Source organism: Silene latifolia, chromosome Y, assembly GCF_048544455.1.
Source record: "Silene latifolia isolate original U9 population chromosome Y, ASM4854445v1, whole genome shotgun sequence".
Lineage (NCBI taxonomy): Eukaryota > Viridiplantae > Streptophyta > Magnoliopsida > Caryophyllales > Caryophyllaceae > Silene > Silene latifolia.
Window position 1 is genome coordinate 281,982,550 of NC_133538.1, and position 18,832 is coordinate 282,001,381.

Consider the following 18,832-nt stretch of genomic DNA (forward strand, 5'->3'; position numbering starts at 1 on the left):
GAAAGAAGCAGATGAGCCGAGTGCTGTTTAGAACCCTTACCACCTTTGTGACCCCCTCCTTTCTTCTTGCTGCCATGTTTACCACCCTTTCCAGAACCGTGAGTAGCCACCGTGGAGGAGTCGGCACCATCACTGTCGACAGACCCTTTCGCATACATGGCAGAGGTTGCCGATTGCTTTGCAAGCCCTGCTTCTTTAAGAGTAAGCATGGAACGGGCCTGAAAAAAATCTGGAAGGGGTTCACGTTGTCGGATTATCGATCCAACATTACTATAGGCCTCAGTTAAACCCGAGATCATTTGAAGAACAAGTCGGCTATTGGTTACCGGAGCACCAACATTATTCAATTGATCAGCCAAGGATTTTAATCTTTGACAGTAGGCTGAGGCGTTGGGAAAATCACGCTTTTCTATGTGTGAAAATTCCTGTTCCAGCGTCACGGCACGAGAGTTACGATTATCTTGAAAAATATTGGCAAGACGATCCCACGTTTTCATAGCGGTGGTGTCATCCTCAATAATAATTTCTAGAAGTTCGTTTGTGACGGTGGAATAAATCCATTGCAGAACCATAGCGTCGAGGGTTTCCCACAATTCCTTCTCGTCATCAACAGGCGGTTTGGTAATCCGCTTTTTGGTTTGATGATGTGATGGAGAACGCGATTCGATTTCGCGTGATTTGTGAAAAGAGTAACCCACAGGGGATATTGATCGTTGTCCATACCCAATAAGACGGTGATGTGGTTCCTGATGCTATTGACAGCGAGAGCCGGATGGAAAGCCGACTTAGCATTTGTGTCATTAGTCATCTTTGAGTTTGACGAGAGGTCATAGAGTAGAAGAAGAAGAAGAAGAAGAAGAAGAAGAAGAAGAAGAAGAAGAAGAAGAAGAAGAAGAAGAAGAAGAAGAAGAAGAAGAAGAAGAAGAAGAAGACGACGACGATTAGGTTGGAGCGGAAGCGAGTTAAGATCGGAACCTAATTTGATACCATAAAGGAAGATAATGGTTGATCTTTATTCAATGAAGAAGATGCATATAAATACATTGGTTAGTATCCTGTTAATTAGGAACTAAATAACTAAATAGCTACAATTAGGCTAATAGGATAATACAACTAAGGTAACTAATATTAACAAATATATGGTAAACAAATTACATATATTTACTAATATTCTATCACCTGCCCATACAAAATTGAAAACATTGATTTTCAATTGCCAAGAACCATATAACATTGACTTATCTGTGAAATCTCTGGGTTACTTGTGCTGGTACAACATTACAAATATGTCTTCGTTCGTGGCGTTGTTAGAGGAAGTGCGGTGGATGCACCCGCACCCCCTAAAATTTGGAAATGTTTACAATTTAGTTTTCTTGATTATCATTATTCTGCTTTGGTGTGAGTGGTAAACTGTAATGCCACCTTTTTTTACTTCCAGAGTTCAAATCCCGTTGTCCAAAATTTATGTTTTTTTCCCTAATTTACAAATATACGTGTATGCATTTTAGGTAAATATTTTTTTTAGGTTGTATACACTAATACACCTATTATTCATTTTACAATACTTTTTTAAAACGGTCTTACCCACGTTATCACAAAACGGGTTTGTTTTTAATAATTTCTTTTACCCACTAATATGCGTAATTGCCTTACACAAGACTAATGGTTACGATTTTATGCCAAAATTATGGATTTATTTTTTAGTCAATGTTACGATTTCATGCTATCATTCTTAGTTCCTCAAGAAAGCTATTTTTTTTATTATAAATAAACTCTAGGGTTGACGTCCTCTAAGTCTCGCTACTAACTTGACGTATTCTAGTTAATGAATTTCTGCACCCCCATCGTCTAAATCCTAGATAAGCCACTGGTCTTCGTATGAATGCTAAAAACTCCTATCATATTTCCTTCTCTTAGCAGATAAAAAGCATTCAGTTAAGAAATAGGGCTCTCAGACAAGAGACCGCCCCATTAAAGACTTACTGATCATCACATATCGTTGGCAGCCTCGGCTTGCCGGGCTCCTACATTGAAGAACTCGCTAATGACTTCGAGAGGCATGCCCTTAGTTTCAGGAACCTTCAAGTAAACAAAGAACCAAGAGATGATGCAAACCACGGCATAAATACCAAAGACCCAGCAAGGCCTATGGACGAGAGCAAAGCTGGGTGGGAGTATGTGACGATGATATCTCTGAACCAAAAGGTGAGAGAACATATAGCAATGCAAAGCCCACGGACCCTTGTTGGGAATATCTCCGAGCATAGGATGTTGGGTATGGGCCCAAAGCCCATGACAAAGCAGCAGAAGTAAACTGCAACACTGGCAGTGGATAATGTTGCATGGATCATGGTGCTCAATCTCATATCAATAATGTTGGAAAGAACTAGAACGATTAAAGATGCTATTAAGACAGGAAGTGTATTTAGCAGCAGAAACCTGCAAACATGAAAAAAAGAAACGATCATATATTTTTATATAGCTAGTTTTGCTTGTGACAGGCTAATTCCGTCATAAACTTGTGACCTCTCACAAAAAGGGAAAGGGGACAAGGTGGGGCACCCCCATGTGCTTCCCACTCACCTTTTAATAGGCATTTTGTGAGAGAAAACGGTATCCATCACAAACTTGTAACGGATATCGCCCGTCTTCAATGAGATTTTGTGATTTTTATATGATCTACCCATTTGCTTTTGGCTCAACAACCAAGGAAAGACAATTAGTTGCAACATGTGTTTTTAATTAGCAAATGAAGTACTTGTGTTAAGAAGTGAGATCATGCTTAACCTTCCCACCAATTTCAATGTTACCCAATTTTTCATAAAGAGGGAGGGAAAACAAGTTGGTGGGAAAATAATTTTTCATGAAATTTCAAATCTCCCACCAAAAAAAATCAAGTCAAAGAAATTAGACTACATCAAGTCTATAGATTACTGATTAGTTCAACTTACAACCAATACATTTCTCTCAACAAAAATTACACTTCTAAATAAAACAACACAAAATTACACTTCTCAGAAACTTTCAATAATTACAATTAGTTGTTCACTAAAATTATAGTTCCAACTATTTTCATTATGAAAAAAACCTAATCTGACAGATGACGAGAGGCATAGGGTGGTCTGCTTGCTGTTTGAGAGCTGCAAAAACAAGAAACCTACACATGGGAAGATGAATGAAGTGGCCAGCATGTTCAATGTGACAAGGAAATCCATTTTCACTATATGGACAGCAGCAAAACAACAGAGGGTAAATGAAGTGCCTATTAATGTGAGGAGTAAGATAAGGGGAAAGAAAGGATACCTTGTCCATTAGAGGCCATAATGGCACTTGATGTGTCAAATAGAACAACATTGAAAAGGTTGAGCAAGGCAATAGGGCGTGCACCATCTACCTGCCATAGATGGGTAAAACAAGGACTTATTAAGTCTCACACAAGTTCAATACATCCAACTTTAAGTGAAAACCACAAGCACATTAGGTTACATTTTGTAATGGGCAAATTAGTCTTTGATAAACTATTGAGGCGTGTAATGTTCAAGGATATGAGTCATATCATTCACATTGATGAAAAATGGTTTTATATGACCAATCCAAAATGTAGATACTACATTGGCAGCAATGAAACTCTTCCTTATAGAAGTTGTAAAAGCAAGATATACATTACAAAAATCATGTTCTTAGCAGCAGTTTCAAGACCAACATACAAAGAAAATGGAGAAGTTTTGTTTGATGGAAAGCTTGGTTTATGGCCCTTTACTTACCAAGAACCAGCAAAAAGAAAAAGTAAGAATAAGGTGGCTGGTACAATAGTCACAAAACCAGTTAAATCTATCACAAAGGCAGTCACAAAAGAAGCATTGATCAACTTAGTGATACTAGCCATTAAAGAAAAATGGCCAGCATCTGCATCAAAGAATATAAGTATTCAACAGCATAATGCTAAGCCTCATGTAAGTGGTAAAGACAAAGATTTCATGGAGGCAGCCAATTCAGATGAATTTAACATCAAATTAACACAACAACCAGCAAACTCACCTGACTTGAACATTTTAGATTTATGTTTCTTTAGATCAATTCAATCTATTCAAGATGAAAACCCAGTAAAGACAGTTGAACAGTTGGTGCAAAATGTAACTGAAGCATATGAAGCAGAGACAGCTGAAACACTAGACAATGTTTGGCTAAGTTTAGAAGCTTGTATGGTGGAAATTATGCAAAAGAGAGGCCACAATAACTATCCATTACCACATCTAGCAAAGGCTGCACAAAGAAGGCAAGGGACACTTCCAAGAGATTTAACAGTTAATGAAGAATTGGTGAATGAATGCATTCAATTTTTAATAACTTGTAGACTGATAGGTGAATTAGATCAATTAATGTTAGATCTAGGCATCCAAGTCCCCTTTTGAACAACCTTGGTTGTTTGAATGAGAAACTGTCATCAAAACTGTTTTAGGCATGACAGTTTATCAATCAAACATCAGAATCTACATGTTCTTAATTTAGTTATTGAACTTTGTAAGACTCCATTTTGGTGACATATGAACTATGTAAGCAATCAGTTTGTAATGGCAAGTTAATGACATTTTAAGTTCAGTGATGAATTCCTTACTCTCATCAAGCAAATTTTCTTCATTGAGTAACTGACCACATATAAGTGCCTCATCAAGAAGAAACAAAACATGGAACCTCAAGAATTAAAATAAACAGAGTAACTCAACATGTATTGCCTCTTGGTGGCAGCAAATATGGGTCAACCTAATAATAAGGGTAACTCAACATGGCTACATCTAGTGGTGACATTAGTAGCAACAAACATGGAGCCCTTACTTTAGGGTCATATGATGAGTGAAGCAATAACACAACATTTACCTCTCAGAGGTATGGGTACATCATATGGAAATGAAGGAAGTACATATAAGCAATGTCCATGATTATTGTCATACAGAATATACTCATCACCCAAATAAATAACCAACACCCACACAAGGTATCCAACACCTAAACAAAACAGCTAACCCACGAGAACAACAAAGTTACCAACACCACCTCATTACAAACATAAAAAAAAAAAACAGAACACCCCAACAAAACATCGGAATAACCCTTCAACAATCCACCAACACCTAATTACAAACATAAAAAAAAACATCGTCTAAGTACTTGTCACAATCCATCAACAAATAAAACTAAACAATTCAACAAACAAAAAAGAACACCCCAACAAACAAAAACAAAACAATTCATAACAGAAGTAAAATAAAGAATATAAGTAGAAGAAGTAGAAATAAACCTCCCTTTGTTAGCATTTTTTCCCCTTATTTCTCGCCTTTTCTAAATACTTGTCACAAAACTTCTTAAATTTCTTTGATTTTGGCGACAAATCAACGGAATTAAAACTTCCCATAGCAATTTCCTTCTCCTCAACAACATCGTCTCCATCAATATAAGCCATAGCTTCAAAGAAAAACATAAAAACAAGCATTAAACACCATAATATCAAAACCGAAGAATTTTCTAGTAATCAAAACCAAAACACAAAATATAAACCGTCAAAACCGAAGATTTACCTGACTTTTCTTCCTTTTTACGCTTCTTTTCTAAAAAATTGTCACAAAACTTATGGAATCTCAACGATTTTGGTGAAAAAGAACCAGATCTTTCCATTTGCAGATAAAGCGGGTTTCGATCAACACATGTAGCAACATCATCAACAAACTTACCAAGTTTGTCATCAAAATATGGGACGTCCTCAATCAAAGAATCGGGAACAACGATATTTTCATTCGCGTAAAACGCGGATGTAACCTTTGTGTCATCTTCAACATCAGAATTAAGTAGTGACCAAGTATGTATCGGGGCCAAATGACCTACTCCTGGTAAATATAAACAATGATCTAGAGATTCATGGTACGAAGTCTGAGATTTGGGAAGTATTTTGTGATTTTTGAAGACATATCAAACAAATAATGTGAGAAGGAGATTAATTTGGAGGAAATATGAAGATGAAGACGGAAATTTGGAGAGAAAACAGGAGGTTGAGAGGAGGAGATCTAGAGAGACGTAGAGAGGAGAAGGAATGAGTAACGGAGCGCCGGGGAGGACCAAGGATTTCTAGGGTTTTTTTTTTGGAAAATTCTAGAGAACACTTATGATGATAGAGAGGGAGAGGAGGAGTATTTGGATTTAATGTGTTAAGGGGGTATATCAATAATTTACGGTGGGAAATGAAAAAAAGGGAGGGAGTAATTAGATAAATAGATTAGGTTAATAGAGATTAAGCGGAAATTATATGGGTTAAGTAGTGGCGTTTTTGTAAATATACATTGCCAATAAGGACAGGTTTAGTCATTTGTTATACCAAAAAAATAGAAAGAAAGCAAATGGGTAGATCATAGTGGGTTGGCCCAATAAGGAAAATGGGTAGAACTTATGGAAATGGAAGAAGTATAAGATTGTATTATAGTAACTTGCCATGTCAAGTTTGTTCTGATAGGAAGATATCACTATTTAGTACTTGACTTGCTCTGGCAATAAACTTATCGCGCGATTGTCTTACAGGAGGAAACTGATTGTATCAATAATTCAATATTGCCAAGTGTGCACGTTTATTCTTTTTGGTAAAGGTAGTATCAAATTTAGTGGTAATTTAATTTGGATATAAAGTTAAGTTAATAAAATTACCTTCTTCCAGAGAGATCCATTAACCTCATAGCAAGGCCAATGGCAGGGAGCATTAACAATGTTGTCAAAGCACTAATAAGGAGAGACGCAGAATCTGAACTAAGACCCAGATTCGATAGCAGAACATCTACTCCTGCCTGTGAAAGAATTTGAGGAGTGTAGTAGAGGACTCCATTGATGCCGGAGAACTGGATTGATTAAAGACAAGAAAAGCATCAAGAATCATGATTATTTATGCGGCATACAAAATAATGAAACTATGGTATTAAATCTAGGCCACGGCAATAATGCACGACTGGTTTATCAAGGTTTTCAAGGTTAAACTGCAGTTTGAAGCAATATCTGCCGAATTTATGGCACAATGATTCATTTCAAAATCAAGTCTCAAAGTGAGAGTTTACTGCAGAATGAAGTACCACTTTAATAATTATGGAATGGCCTAACTATGAGTACTAATACGAAGGAATTGTTCCATATTTCCATCACTGCAATGTCAAAATTATGAAGCTGTGGTATTAAATCTAGCACCCGATACTGAATCACGGCCAAGTTATCAAGGTTTTAAAGGATAGACTTCTTTTCTGAAATATAAATATCAAGTAGAAAGTAGAAAGTCAAGAGTCATAGTTATTAATAATAATGAAGTCACGGTACAACATCTAGACCATGACACTGAATCACTGATTTCAGTGACTCAATGAGAATTGCAGCACACATTGACACATTGACTAAACTACCGAAAGTCCCCTAAAAGCTTATATTTCCTAGACAGCTTTGCCATAAACATATAGAACATGCCATGTGAACCAGCAAATCAAACAATATTAGGAATAACAACAACAACAACATCAGAGCCTTAATCCCAAAATGATTTGGGGTCGGCTGACATGAATCATCTTTTCGAACCGTCCATGGGTGAACGCACGCCTCAAAATGCGAATAAAAAGGGGAAGATGAAAAACAAAAAAGAAGAACGAAAATGTAATGGAAAGTCAAGGTAAACTTAGGGGTTTTAAAATCGAATTCCGGCTTTTTTTTATAAAAACTTAAAATTTAAATCGAGAGAAAAGATTAAAACGATTTTTAAAAACCGAAATAGAAAAACAATATTAGGAATGAGAATGATAAAAACAGTTCAATTTGGAGGAATTTTATAAAACATCCAGAGAACAAAACTAATTAAGCACGCCCACTATCTTAGGAAATAGTTCATGTATTCGATTTTATCCGTCCCAAATAACTAGCCAATAATTTGTGTTTCCTTTTTAGACGTGTATTTTGAGGTAGTTTTGGTGGAAAATTAGGTTGGGACTTCCTCACCCAATTCCATGTGCTTACGTAAGAAAACAATCCAAAAGCAAACATAAACTATTTTCTAGAAGGGACGAAGGAAAGAATAATTAATTGCACAAGAATGAGCTATTTTTCTTTTAATAGCAGTCTAAGGTTTCTCTTTACCTTTGGAGTATCTCGAAGTCCAATCCCGACAATCAATGCACGCTTTACTCGGCTCAAACAGCTCCCTCCGGCTCGGCCCATTCGTTCTTTGAAACCGACGGTTTAACCACGCATTCTTCAAAGGGAGAATCAACCTTGAAATCCGTGACACAAAGGGTGGATTGACCGACCAATCCAGACTTGGACAAACTGTCCATTCCCTGTAATATCGCCAGATGAATAGAAACAAGAGAGCCACGTCTTGATCCCATACAGGGGTCTTTGTGAAGATAAACCCTTTTCGATTCACTTTTACCATCATGTCCTTTCTTGTCGGTTCGTTTATATGCTAACTGCCAACCACCTCCAATACCTGCCACAATGTTCACATACAGTTCAGTACTTCCATATATATCAAGAAAAGGGATGAACAAGACGAGGATCAAGCAAAAAGAATGTCGGCTAGTTTCACTGGTAATACCAACGAGTGAAGGCACTCATGGCCAAATTCATCATCATCAAAATTGCCCTTGTGGCTCCCTTTACTACCAAATAAAAGGCTAATGTTTCCTTTGAGGCTAAAAATTTGATATCTTTCAATGATACCTGTACAGAATAACAAGGTTCATATAATGATAGCCTATCACTACCCATTCCCCTCTAAAGATCCTATTAACAAGGTTTGTATAATAAACACCACGCCTAGGACAGAAAAAGGGTAAATTTAAGATTTGGTATTATATTCTGATACCTGTGCTATTGACAACTTCGCCGACTTGCATTAGATCGCTATTACCCCTCATGTTGGGGATCCGCCACTTGATGGAGGCAATGTATCCTTTTCAAGAACAGACGCATTAGGTGAGAGCAATGGTGTCTTCGAGGTTATCATCGAGTCGCCATCCGCAAAGCATCAACATCGATGCGGCATCCTCGCCATGGCTCTCCACCTCCCAATTTTCATGTCTACCATTTTCATCACCCGGCAAAGATTGAACATGCTCCCAAAGTTCGGGAAGATAGCACTTCGCATACTTCCTGTTTGGGGAAGCGCCTCATGTACACTGCCGAATAGCGTTACAAGTGGGTCCATCATATTTGCCATGCTTCCCTGGTTGGCCATGCTTCCATAACGAGAGACCAACCCGAGCATGCTTTGCCCAGTAACAGGTTTTGCAATCCAAGATTGACCTTGCTCCGCACCATATAACTTGATTTGTCCCTTACTGAAGAGTTTAGGATTCCAAGTACCTAAGAGGGGGAGGGGGAGGGGGAGGGGGAGGGGTTGAATTAGGTACTATTTTAAAATTTTCAACTTGATCTTTATTGATTTAAAGCAAGTTGATTAGTGCTATGAGGAACAAGTGGATACATCAAATAAATCGATTCGTAAAGAGTGTATCACGTTGTTAAGAATGATTGCTGAATTGGAAGGCAACGGTTGATCTGACTGTTGCTTGTTTGTCTTAGCACAAGAGATTAAGGCTACTGACCAAAAGCAACAGTATCCAGAACCGTTGTTAAAGAAAACGTAAATGAAGTTCGAATAAGATAAATGCAGCGGAAATAAGCGGAAATAAAAATAACGAGAGAACAACATGATATTTTTGAATGGGTTCGGCCAACACTCTAAGGGCCTACGTCCAATCTTCTTTTATTAATAAGTGAAGTGATCTACTCCGACTACTTAAACACTTACAATAAAAGGACCAACAACCTACTCCGGTTGCGACACGAGTTTTAAGACTACTCCGTCTAGAAACTCAAGACTCTAACTAGAATGTTTACAACATCAAGTTTCCTCAAACTGATTCTATGAATGAATTGATAAGGACAACTTATTGATCAAACGATTCTAGGTAAGAGAATGCAATACTTAAGACAACGGTAGTAAAGACTATTGTCACTGGAAGACTTAGAAATATTTTGCAAAAGAAAGAAAAGCTTTAACTCCGCCTGTGAGTGTTTTCGGGCATTCACTACCGGTCCGAAGCCCGGATAAAGCAAGAGGGATGCGGTAGGTCTGTGGCAGCCAGCATAAAAACTTAGTCACATTCTATGGACATGAATCAGAATTTGAACATCGTTGGGGCGTCTCCTTAGAAGCGACGCGCTGCACTTCTTAGACCCGGGTGTAGTGAAAAGTATGTGAGGGTTGCTAGGTCGTCCCCCGGAAGCGACGCGCCATCTTTACATCTGGGGGTGGTGTCAAATAGGCAAGGGTGCGCTACATCTTCTAGACCTGGGTGTAGTGAAAAATATGCAAGGGTTGTTAGGTCATCGCTCGAAAGCGGCGCGTCACCTCGAAGTATGGGTGTGGTGTCAAATAGATTTGGATCTAGGAAGCATCGTCAAGAGCGGGTAAAGAAATCAGGGCATGACTTTAGGAAGGGTAGTAGGTTGCGTTTTGGTACTTGGAATGAGGGCTCTTTGACAGGGAGATTAGCCGAGGTAGGGGAGGTTATAAAAAGGAGGAGAGTACATGTAATGTGTCTACAAGAGACAAAGTGGGTCGGAGATAAAGCAAGGGTGATAGCGCTTTGGTACACGGGTAAAGACAAAAGTCGTAACAGAGTGGGTATTGTCATTGATAAAGATTACATCGATGTCGTAGAAGTATCGAGAAAGAGTGATAGGATTATGAGCATTAAGCTTATAGTCGGGGATGAGGTGCTGACTGTTATAAGTGCTTACGCACCTCAAATAGGATTGGATGTTTCTTTTCGATGAGCCTTTGTAGAACGAGTCCCTATTGGAGAGAAATTGATCATTGGTAGTGACCTCAATGGGCATGTGGGTACTAGTCGAGTTGGCTTCGAGAACATTCATGGGGGTTTTGGGTTCGGGGAGAGAAATGAAGCAGGAAGTGACAGTTTAGATTTTGCTTTGGCATATGACTTGGGTATAATGAACACTTGGTTCGAGAAAAGGCATTACCATTTGGTGACTTATAGGAGTGGAGGAAATGCTAGTAAATTGACTTCCGTTTGGTAAAGAATGTGTGGACGAAAGAGTACACCGATTGCAAGGTCATACCCGGGGAAAGTGCCGCAACACAACATAGAATAGTGGTGCTTGATTTTCGGGGTAAGAGAGACTTGAGGAAGAGAAAGATAATCGGTGAGGCACGAATAAAGTGGTGGAAGCTACAAGGGGATAACCAACAAGCGTTTTTGGATAAGGTCGAAAGTAGCGATATTTGGTCGGATTGCAAGGAGAAAGATATTGATGCAACGTGAGATAAATTGGAGCATGTTGTAAAGGATTTGGCGAGGGAGGTGTTAGGAGAATCTAAAGGGAATAGACCATCAAGTAAGGACACATCTTGGTGGAACGAGGAGGTGAGACAGGCGATAAAGACAAAACGTGAATGCTATAAGGTTCTGGGGAAATGCATGAGTGATGAGAACTTTGAAAAGTACAAGGAGGCAAGACGAGCCGCTAAAAAGGCAGTGCGAGATGCGAGGGCAAGAGTTAACCAAGAAGTATATGCCAGGTTGGACACGAGAGAAGGAGAGAAGGATATCTATAAACTGGCTCGCATAAGAGACCGAAAGACGAGGGATATTGGAAGAGTTAGGTGTGTGAAAGATATGGACGACAAGGTTCTGATTCAGGATAACGAAATAAAGACTAGATGGAGTTCTTACTTTGATACTTTATTCAATGGACATCAGGAGCAAGGTTTTGGGGATGTAGAAGTAACACCAAGCATGGTTAATCGGGAATTTGTGCGTAGAATACAAAAGAGTGAAGTTAGAAAGGCGTTAAGGAAGATGGGGTCAAGGAATGCAGAGGGACCGGATGGTATACCCATAGAAGTTTGGAGGTGCTTCGGGGAGAAAGGAATCGAATGGGCAACCATGCTCTTCAACAAGATTTGGAGGAGCAACAAGATGCCATCAGCTTGGAGGAGAAGCACTCTTGTCCCTTTGTACAAGAACAAAGGTGATGTTCAAGAGTGTTCCAATTATCGGGGAATTAAACTTATGAGTCATACGATGAAGTTATGGGAGCAGATAATTGAGCAAAGGCTTAGGAGATGTGTAGACATCTCGGATAACCAATTTGGATTTATGCCCGGGAGATCGACTATGGATGCGATTTTTATCATGAGACAGTTGATGGAACTTGATGGAACACCATTGGGACAAGAAGAAGGACTTGCATATGGTTTTTATTGACTTGGAAAAGGCATATGATAGGGTACCAAAAGAAGTGCTTTGGTGGGCTTTGGCGAGAAAGGGTGTGTCGAGAAAATATATTGACCTCATAAAGGACATGTATGAGGGGGCTAGTGCAAGTGTTCGCACTAATGTTGGGAGAACGGAGGAATTTCCCATTACCATCGGGGTGCATCAAGGTTCCGCACTTAGTCCTTTTCTCTTTGCTATAGTTATGGATGAGTTGACAAGGGATATTCAGGGCGACATCCTTTGGTGTATGATGTTTTTGATGATATTGTCTTTGATTGATGAGACGAAAGATGGGATGGAGAGAAAGTTGGAATTGTGGAGGCATACTTTAGAGACTCGTAGGTTTAGGCTAAGCAGGAGTAAGACTGAGTATTTGAGGTGTCAGTTCACTAAAGTGGCGGGGTCGAGATCGAGAAAGGCGAGGAGTATTATTTTCGATAGGGATGTTGTTGAGGGGTCAGATTTCTTCAGATAGCTAGGATCTATTATTCAAAAGGATGGGGAGTTAGACGGAATGTGGCTCAGAGAATTAAAGCGGGATGGTTGAAATGGAAGAGTGCTTCAGGTTTTTTGCGATAAAGATATGCCCTAAAGATCAAAGGGAAAATTTTATCGCACGACAATTAAGCCTGCCTTACTTTACGGCCCGAGTGTTGGCCGTGAAACATTGTCACATTCAAAAGATGAGTGTGGCGGAGATGCGTATGTTGAGGTGGATGTGCGGACATACAAGGAAAGATCGATTAAGGAATGAGGTGATTAGGGAAAAGGTAAAAGTGGCTACAATAGATGACAAGATGATGGAAAATCGATTAAGATGGTTTGGCCATGTGAGAAAGAGACCTATGGACGCACCAGTTAGGAGGCTGGAGACTTGGACAGATAAGGTCCCTCGAGGTAGAGGGAGTCCGAGACAGACATGGTTGAGAGAGATAGAGCATGATATGAGATTTCTGGGGCTTGAGGAGAGTATGGTGACGGAGAGGCACAATGGAGGGAAAGGATACATGTGGACTTTTAGTATTTGATGTTTTTTTTTACATATTTAGTGTTTTTATTTAATTTTTAAAAAAATTTATATGTTCTTCTCTCCTGTATTACACCTTTTTACCAACCACTTTCTTATATATTTTACTTGGTTTACACTACTACAGATACAGGCTATAACAACGGTTAAAAACCGTTGTTATATAAAAAAGCGGACGTTGTTAAAGCGTCCGTTGTAAAAGGTTTTAACAACGGTTGATTTTCTTAAGGAACCCGTTGTTAAAACTATTAACAACGGTTTTAAGTATAAAAACTCGTTGTGGAAAGTGTGACTCAATTTTGGTGGGAAAGTTATAACAACGGTTACTTTACAAAGAACCGTTGTTATAACTAAAGACAACGGGTTGTTTCTACATAACCGTTGTTTGTTTTTACAAAATAAAAAAAAAATAAATTAAATATTACTAGATGCATGCATAATTACGGGGCCCGTTATAATTCCGATGCATGCATTATTACTGTCATCCCTCTTGTACTGTGCATATGAATGGACAATATATGGAATGAGAAGGGTTTACATTAGATTTGAAGCAGGGAGATATGATGATTATGGCACAACTTCCTAAACATGCATATATTATATTAATTAAAAAACAACTCAAAGGACACATTACTTAGTATAAATACATACATTATCTCAACCACCATTCCATTATCTCACTATCTTCAAATCCTAACTGCTAAAACAATCTCCAACTCCTAATTAATCTTTCAAACTAACAACTCCAAAGTTCATCAACAAAATGAACGATTACATCCTTAAAACTCTTACTATGACCGAGCACAACAACAGCTTCATCCGCCGGTTGCTCCACATCGAGGACAGTTTTAGGAGCTATCTTGTGGATGCTCAAGCCGCACTCAAGGACGCCAAAAGAAATGGCTTGGCGAGCAAAGAGTTGTTGCAGCTATATGACGATATAGCAACTGCTGAACGAAACCTCCAAATAGCTAAGGAGGAGAGGACGGATATCATAGAAGAGAATAAGACTCTCTATGAAAATATAAGATTTGCATTTTTAGAAATGTAATTCTTTTTTTAATTTATGTATTTATATATATATATATATATATATATATATATATATATATATATATATATATATATATATATATATATATTAATGAATTATTAATTAAGTTTATCATGCATTCCTCTCTATCATCTTGCTTCTTCTCTGTTTTATTTTATTTAATTTGTTTTACGAGCTAATTAAGCGAATAATAACATAATAATGATCGATAAAAACCCATCATATATACATGCAAATTAAATGAAATAATTAAAAAAAGAAAACAATGACGATGAAAGACGATGAAACCAACAGTGACGGCGAGATTTACCTGATAATTAGAGAAATTAAGAGACGATGAAACCAACAGTGACGGCGAGATGATAAAGCGACGATGAGAAAGAGAGAAAGAGAGAAAGAGACGATGAGAAAGTGTGTTTGATGTGTTTGTGTTTGTGTTTGTCTGTGTTTGTGTTAGGTTATGTATGTGTTTTGTGGCTGTAGCAGATCTGTGTTTGTGTGGTTTATAGTATTGAAAGTATTGACAACGGTTGTTCAATAACAACCGTTGTTAAATAAGTTTTAACAACGGTTGTAAAATAACCGTTGTTAAATAAGTTTTAACAACGGTTGTAAAATAAACGTTGTTAAATAAGTTTTAACAACGGGTTTAAAAATACCCGTTGTGATTACTTTACACTAACTTTGCGCCAATTTTGCGCCAAATTATTAACAACGGTTTTGCAAATTTAACCCGTTGTTAAAACGTATAACGGTTATATAACCATACCCGTTGTAATTAAGTTTAGTAAAAATCGCGCAATACATTCTACAACGTCTATTGTGATTTTCGTGCATAAACGTTGTTAAAGGGGTGTTGTAGTTGCCTGGATTTGTAGTAGTGTTACTTTTAAGGCATTCCGGATCCTTAATTCTATTTCGGTTTCCAAAATCGTTTTAACTTTTCTCTCGATTTAAATTTTAAGTTTTTATAAAAGAAATCCGGAATTCGATTTTAAAACCTGTAAGTTTACCTTGACTTTGTATTACATTTTCGCTCCCTTTTGTTTTTCATTTTTCCCTTCTCTTTTCGCATTGTGAGGTGTGCGTTTACCCAGGGACGGTTCTAAAGGATGATTCATGTCAGCCGACCCCAAACCATTTTGGGATTAAGGCTCTGATGTTGTTGTTGTTGTAGAAAGAAAAGCTTTGAGTTCATTAGAAAACAATTTTGCAAAAAACTTTGAAATTCTCAGGAAAGTCTTTTCTTAAAAAACAACCTTTCATAAAATCCGAATATCAAAAATAAACATTTCAAAAATAAAAGTTTGTATTTATGGAAATATGAGTATTTTGAAATCAAGACTTCCTTCAAGTGACACGAGTTAAAGCAACAATGTTGCTTACTGTTGCTTTATTAAGCAGACTCTTGTTGAACAACAGTCTTGCTTACTGTTGCCTTAGTACCATACTCTCTTACCCTTACATAAGTGATTCTTATTACAACACAATTCTTGAGTAGCTTCATCAACACTTCTTGACCTTGAACATTGATTAATCCTTGATTGGGGAAGAGGGCTAAATCCTGAAATAAAACATCTTAAAGCATGGTTAAAATAGGCATGTCATCATCAACAAAAGTGGTCTAACACTTACCTAGGGTGGCCTCCTCATCACTGTCGGGACCTATCATATACTCTTCGATAGTTGTACCCTCTCCAGTTCCAAGACCTTCTACAAGCAATGCCATCTCACCTACATAGCAGCACGTAATATAATACGTGTAGAGAAAAAATTAAGATTATAGCTAGCATCATGGAGTTGTATATATTTTTCATTCATCCAAAAGGAAGTTTGAGGTTGATTTCTAGATAAGTAAAAATGAGCCTTGTGTACACAAGAAATTCAATGAGAACAATGTCATTGAGCTGATCTTGTATTTTAATGACATGCTTCTCATCAAGACTTATAAGTTATATCCCTATGGAATCCGCAAAATTTTGGCAAAGGAAGAGTTTCAACATGAAAAGCCTTGACAAAGTACAATATATATTGGACATTAATATCTACAGAGATGGGGAAGGAACCGCTTGGGTTCAATGTGAAAGGTTATCAGGTGAGATGCGTACATGTACTTTCTACATGTATGTCGCTCTAAAGAACATTTTTTTATAATGAATTTCAAAGTAAACACTTAAATTTCAACATGAAAATTTAAACTTTAGCACCATTTGAATACAAGAATTTCAGCAAGCAAATTAGGATCATAAGCCAAAGAGCAACTTTATAGAGCGATATAAACATGATAACCATAGAAACAAGGATGCTCATTGTTATATGTCAAGAGTTAGTCAAACCTCTGAACATCAAAACAAAGATATGTCATTTGAAGCAATGTATGATATTTACAGTTTTAAAAGGTTGCGTCTATTGTAAGTTGTGACAATATCTCTCACGTAATTTGATCACCAAAGTCAAATGAGGAGGATATAAATGGATGACGGGATACTTACCAGTGACATCTTCTCTGCCACGCAATTTTTGTAGGACCTTCTTAGCCTCAGCCATTCTTCCTTTACTCCTTTACTGACAAGCCACCTAGGGGATTCCGGCAAGTAAAATACGGTCAATGCAAAATATAAAAGCGATGGAATAGAAAGAACACCGAGCATCAATCTCCAACTAGGCGCCTCCAACAAAGACATGCCGAAAACCATGCAATAAGACATAAACATCCCTCCTGAGCCAGTGAACTGTGGGAGGGTATTTAGCTGTCCTCTAATTTCTGGAGGAGCAGTTTCCGAAATATAGACTGGAACAAGAGTAACAGCCAGGCCAACTCCAAAACCATCAAAAAGCCTCCCCAAAAGTAAGATATATACATTAGGAGACCAAAGCATCACAAGGCCGCCAAGGAAGTATAGTAATGATGAGGCAATTAGCAATGGACGCCGCCCTACAGAATCTAAAACGGGGCCTGAGAAAGTTATGATAACAGTGGCTCCAATAAGCCCTTCCAGGGTTGGTTGAGTTTCAAGCTTGAATTCCCTCTTGATATAGATAATGACCCCTGCATTATCGTCAAATAAAATCTTGTTTACCACATCAACTTTTCAAATAATACAAGCATCAATGTAAGTAGATACCTGCAATAGTTGCATTATCCCACCCTTGCAACAAGTTGCCCATAGTTGCAAACAAGCGCGCAAACAAAGCCCCTCTCATATTTGCTTGCCTTGAGCTACAGTTCTTCATTTACACCCTGAATATGCCATTTATAAATCATCAATTCTCCATTGTTATTCACTATCAACAGTTATTTCTTAGAAACCATGATTTCCACCGCAAACCCTCCATCATTCTACTACGAAAGACCAAATCTTTTTTTGTAGCTAACAGAAGAATTACAATGATCTATATACATTACATATTTAAATACTCCCTCTGTTTTTTTTTTTAATTGTCATTCTCACTTATCGAGACACTCGTTTCTTTCTTCAATATATCTCAAAATATATAACTAAATATATTGAAATGTATACTCATATTAAAGCTCTATTCGTAAAGAATTTTATGGTGTAAATTTTATAATTTTTAAATCAATAAATTTTTGTAAAAATTGAATTCAAAGCCTCACCTCGTAAAATGAAAACGTCAATTATTTTAGAACGGAGGGAGTATAACATCATCTCATCAATCAAACAAGCATACGATGAAATCTAGATTCCTCAGTCCTCAGTAAAACATAAATCACACAACATTTAACCGCATTACAATTTTACTTGCATTATACTCCCTCCATCCCAATCATTTGTTTACCTTTGTCTTTTAATCAATGGTAAACAATTAACAAATGACTTAGTACGGAGTGAGTACCATTACCATAGGAGTAATAATAAACAAAAAAACATACCAGTACCAGTTAATCAGAATTTTTTTTCAAAATAGGGTTATGGAGCAAACTCTTTCTCGTTTTGGTGTCCGTTTGAAACTATTTCTCGCCAATGGGTCCACGTCATCACTTTTTTTTTTTATTTAAAATTTGTACCAAATCGTTAACTGGGAAAGCGATTTACCTATTTTCATACAAAATCGCCAAGTGTTGATGCAATTTGGCTCTAATAATTTTGAAGTCAACAAGCTAAAGTCGCATTGATACAAAATAAGGCAAACCGTTGTATCCTAGCGATTTATTTGGTACACTTAGGCAAATCGCTTACGAAATGGTGATTTGGTTTGCTTATATATATATATATATATATATATATATATATATATATATATATATATATATATATATATATATATATATATATATATATATATATATATATATATATATATATATATATATAGAGAGAGAGAGAGAGAGAGAGAGAGAGAGAGAGAGAGAGAGTGTAGATCCGGTGAGAACGAATACTCGGTGAAACGGTGAGAACATCCCTCCACCCT

The 18,832-nt window shown here is 37.5% G+C and overlaps 1 pseudogene; it reads right to left on the reverse strand.

Moving 5' to 3' along the window:
* Positions 1-1,989: 1,989 nt before the first annotated feature.
* Positions 1,990-17,605, reverse strand: LOC141627409 (monosaccharide-sensing protein 2-like; annotated as a pseudogene).
* Between the last annotated feature and the right edge of the window lie 1,227 nt (positions 17,606-18,832).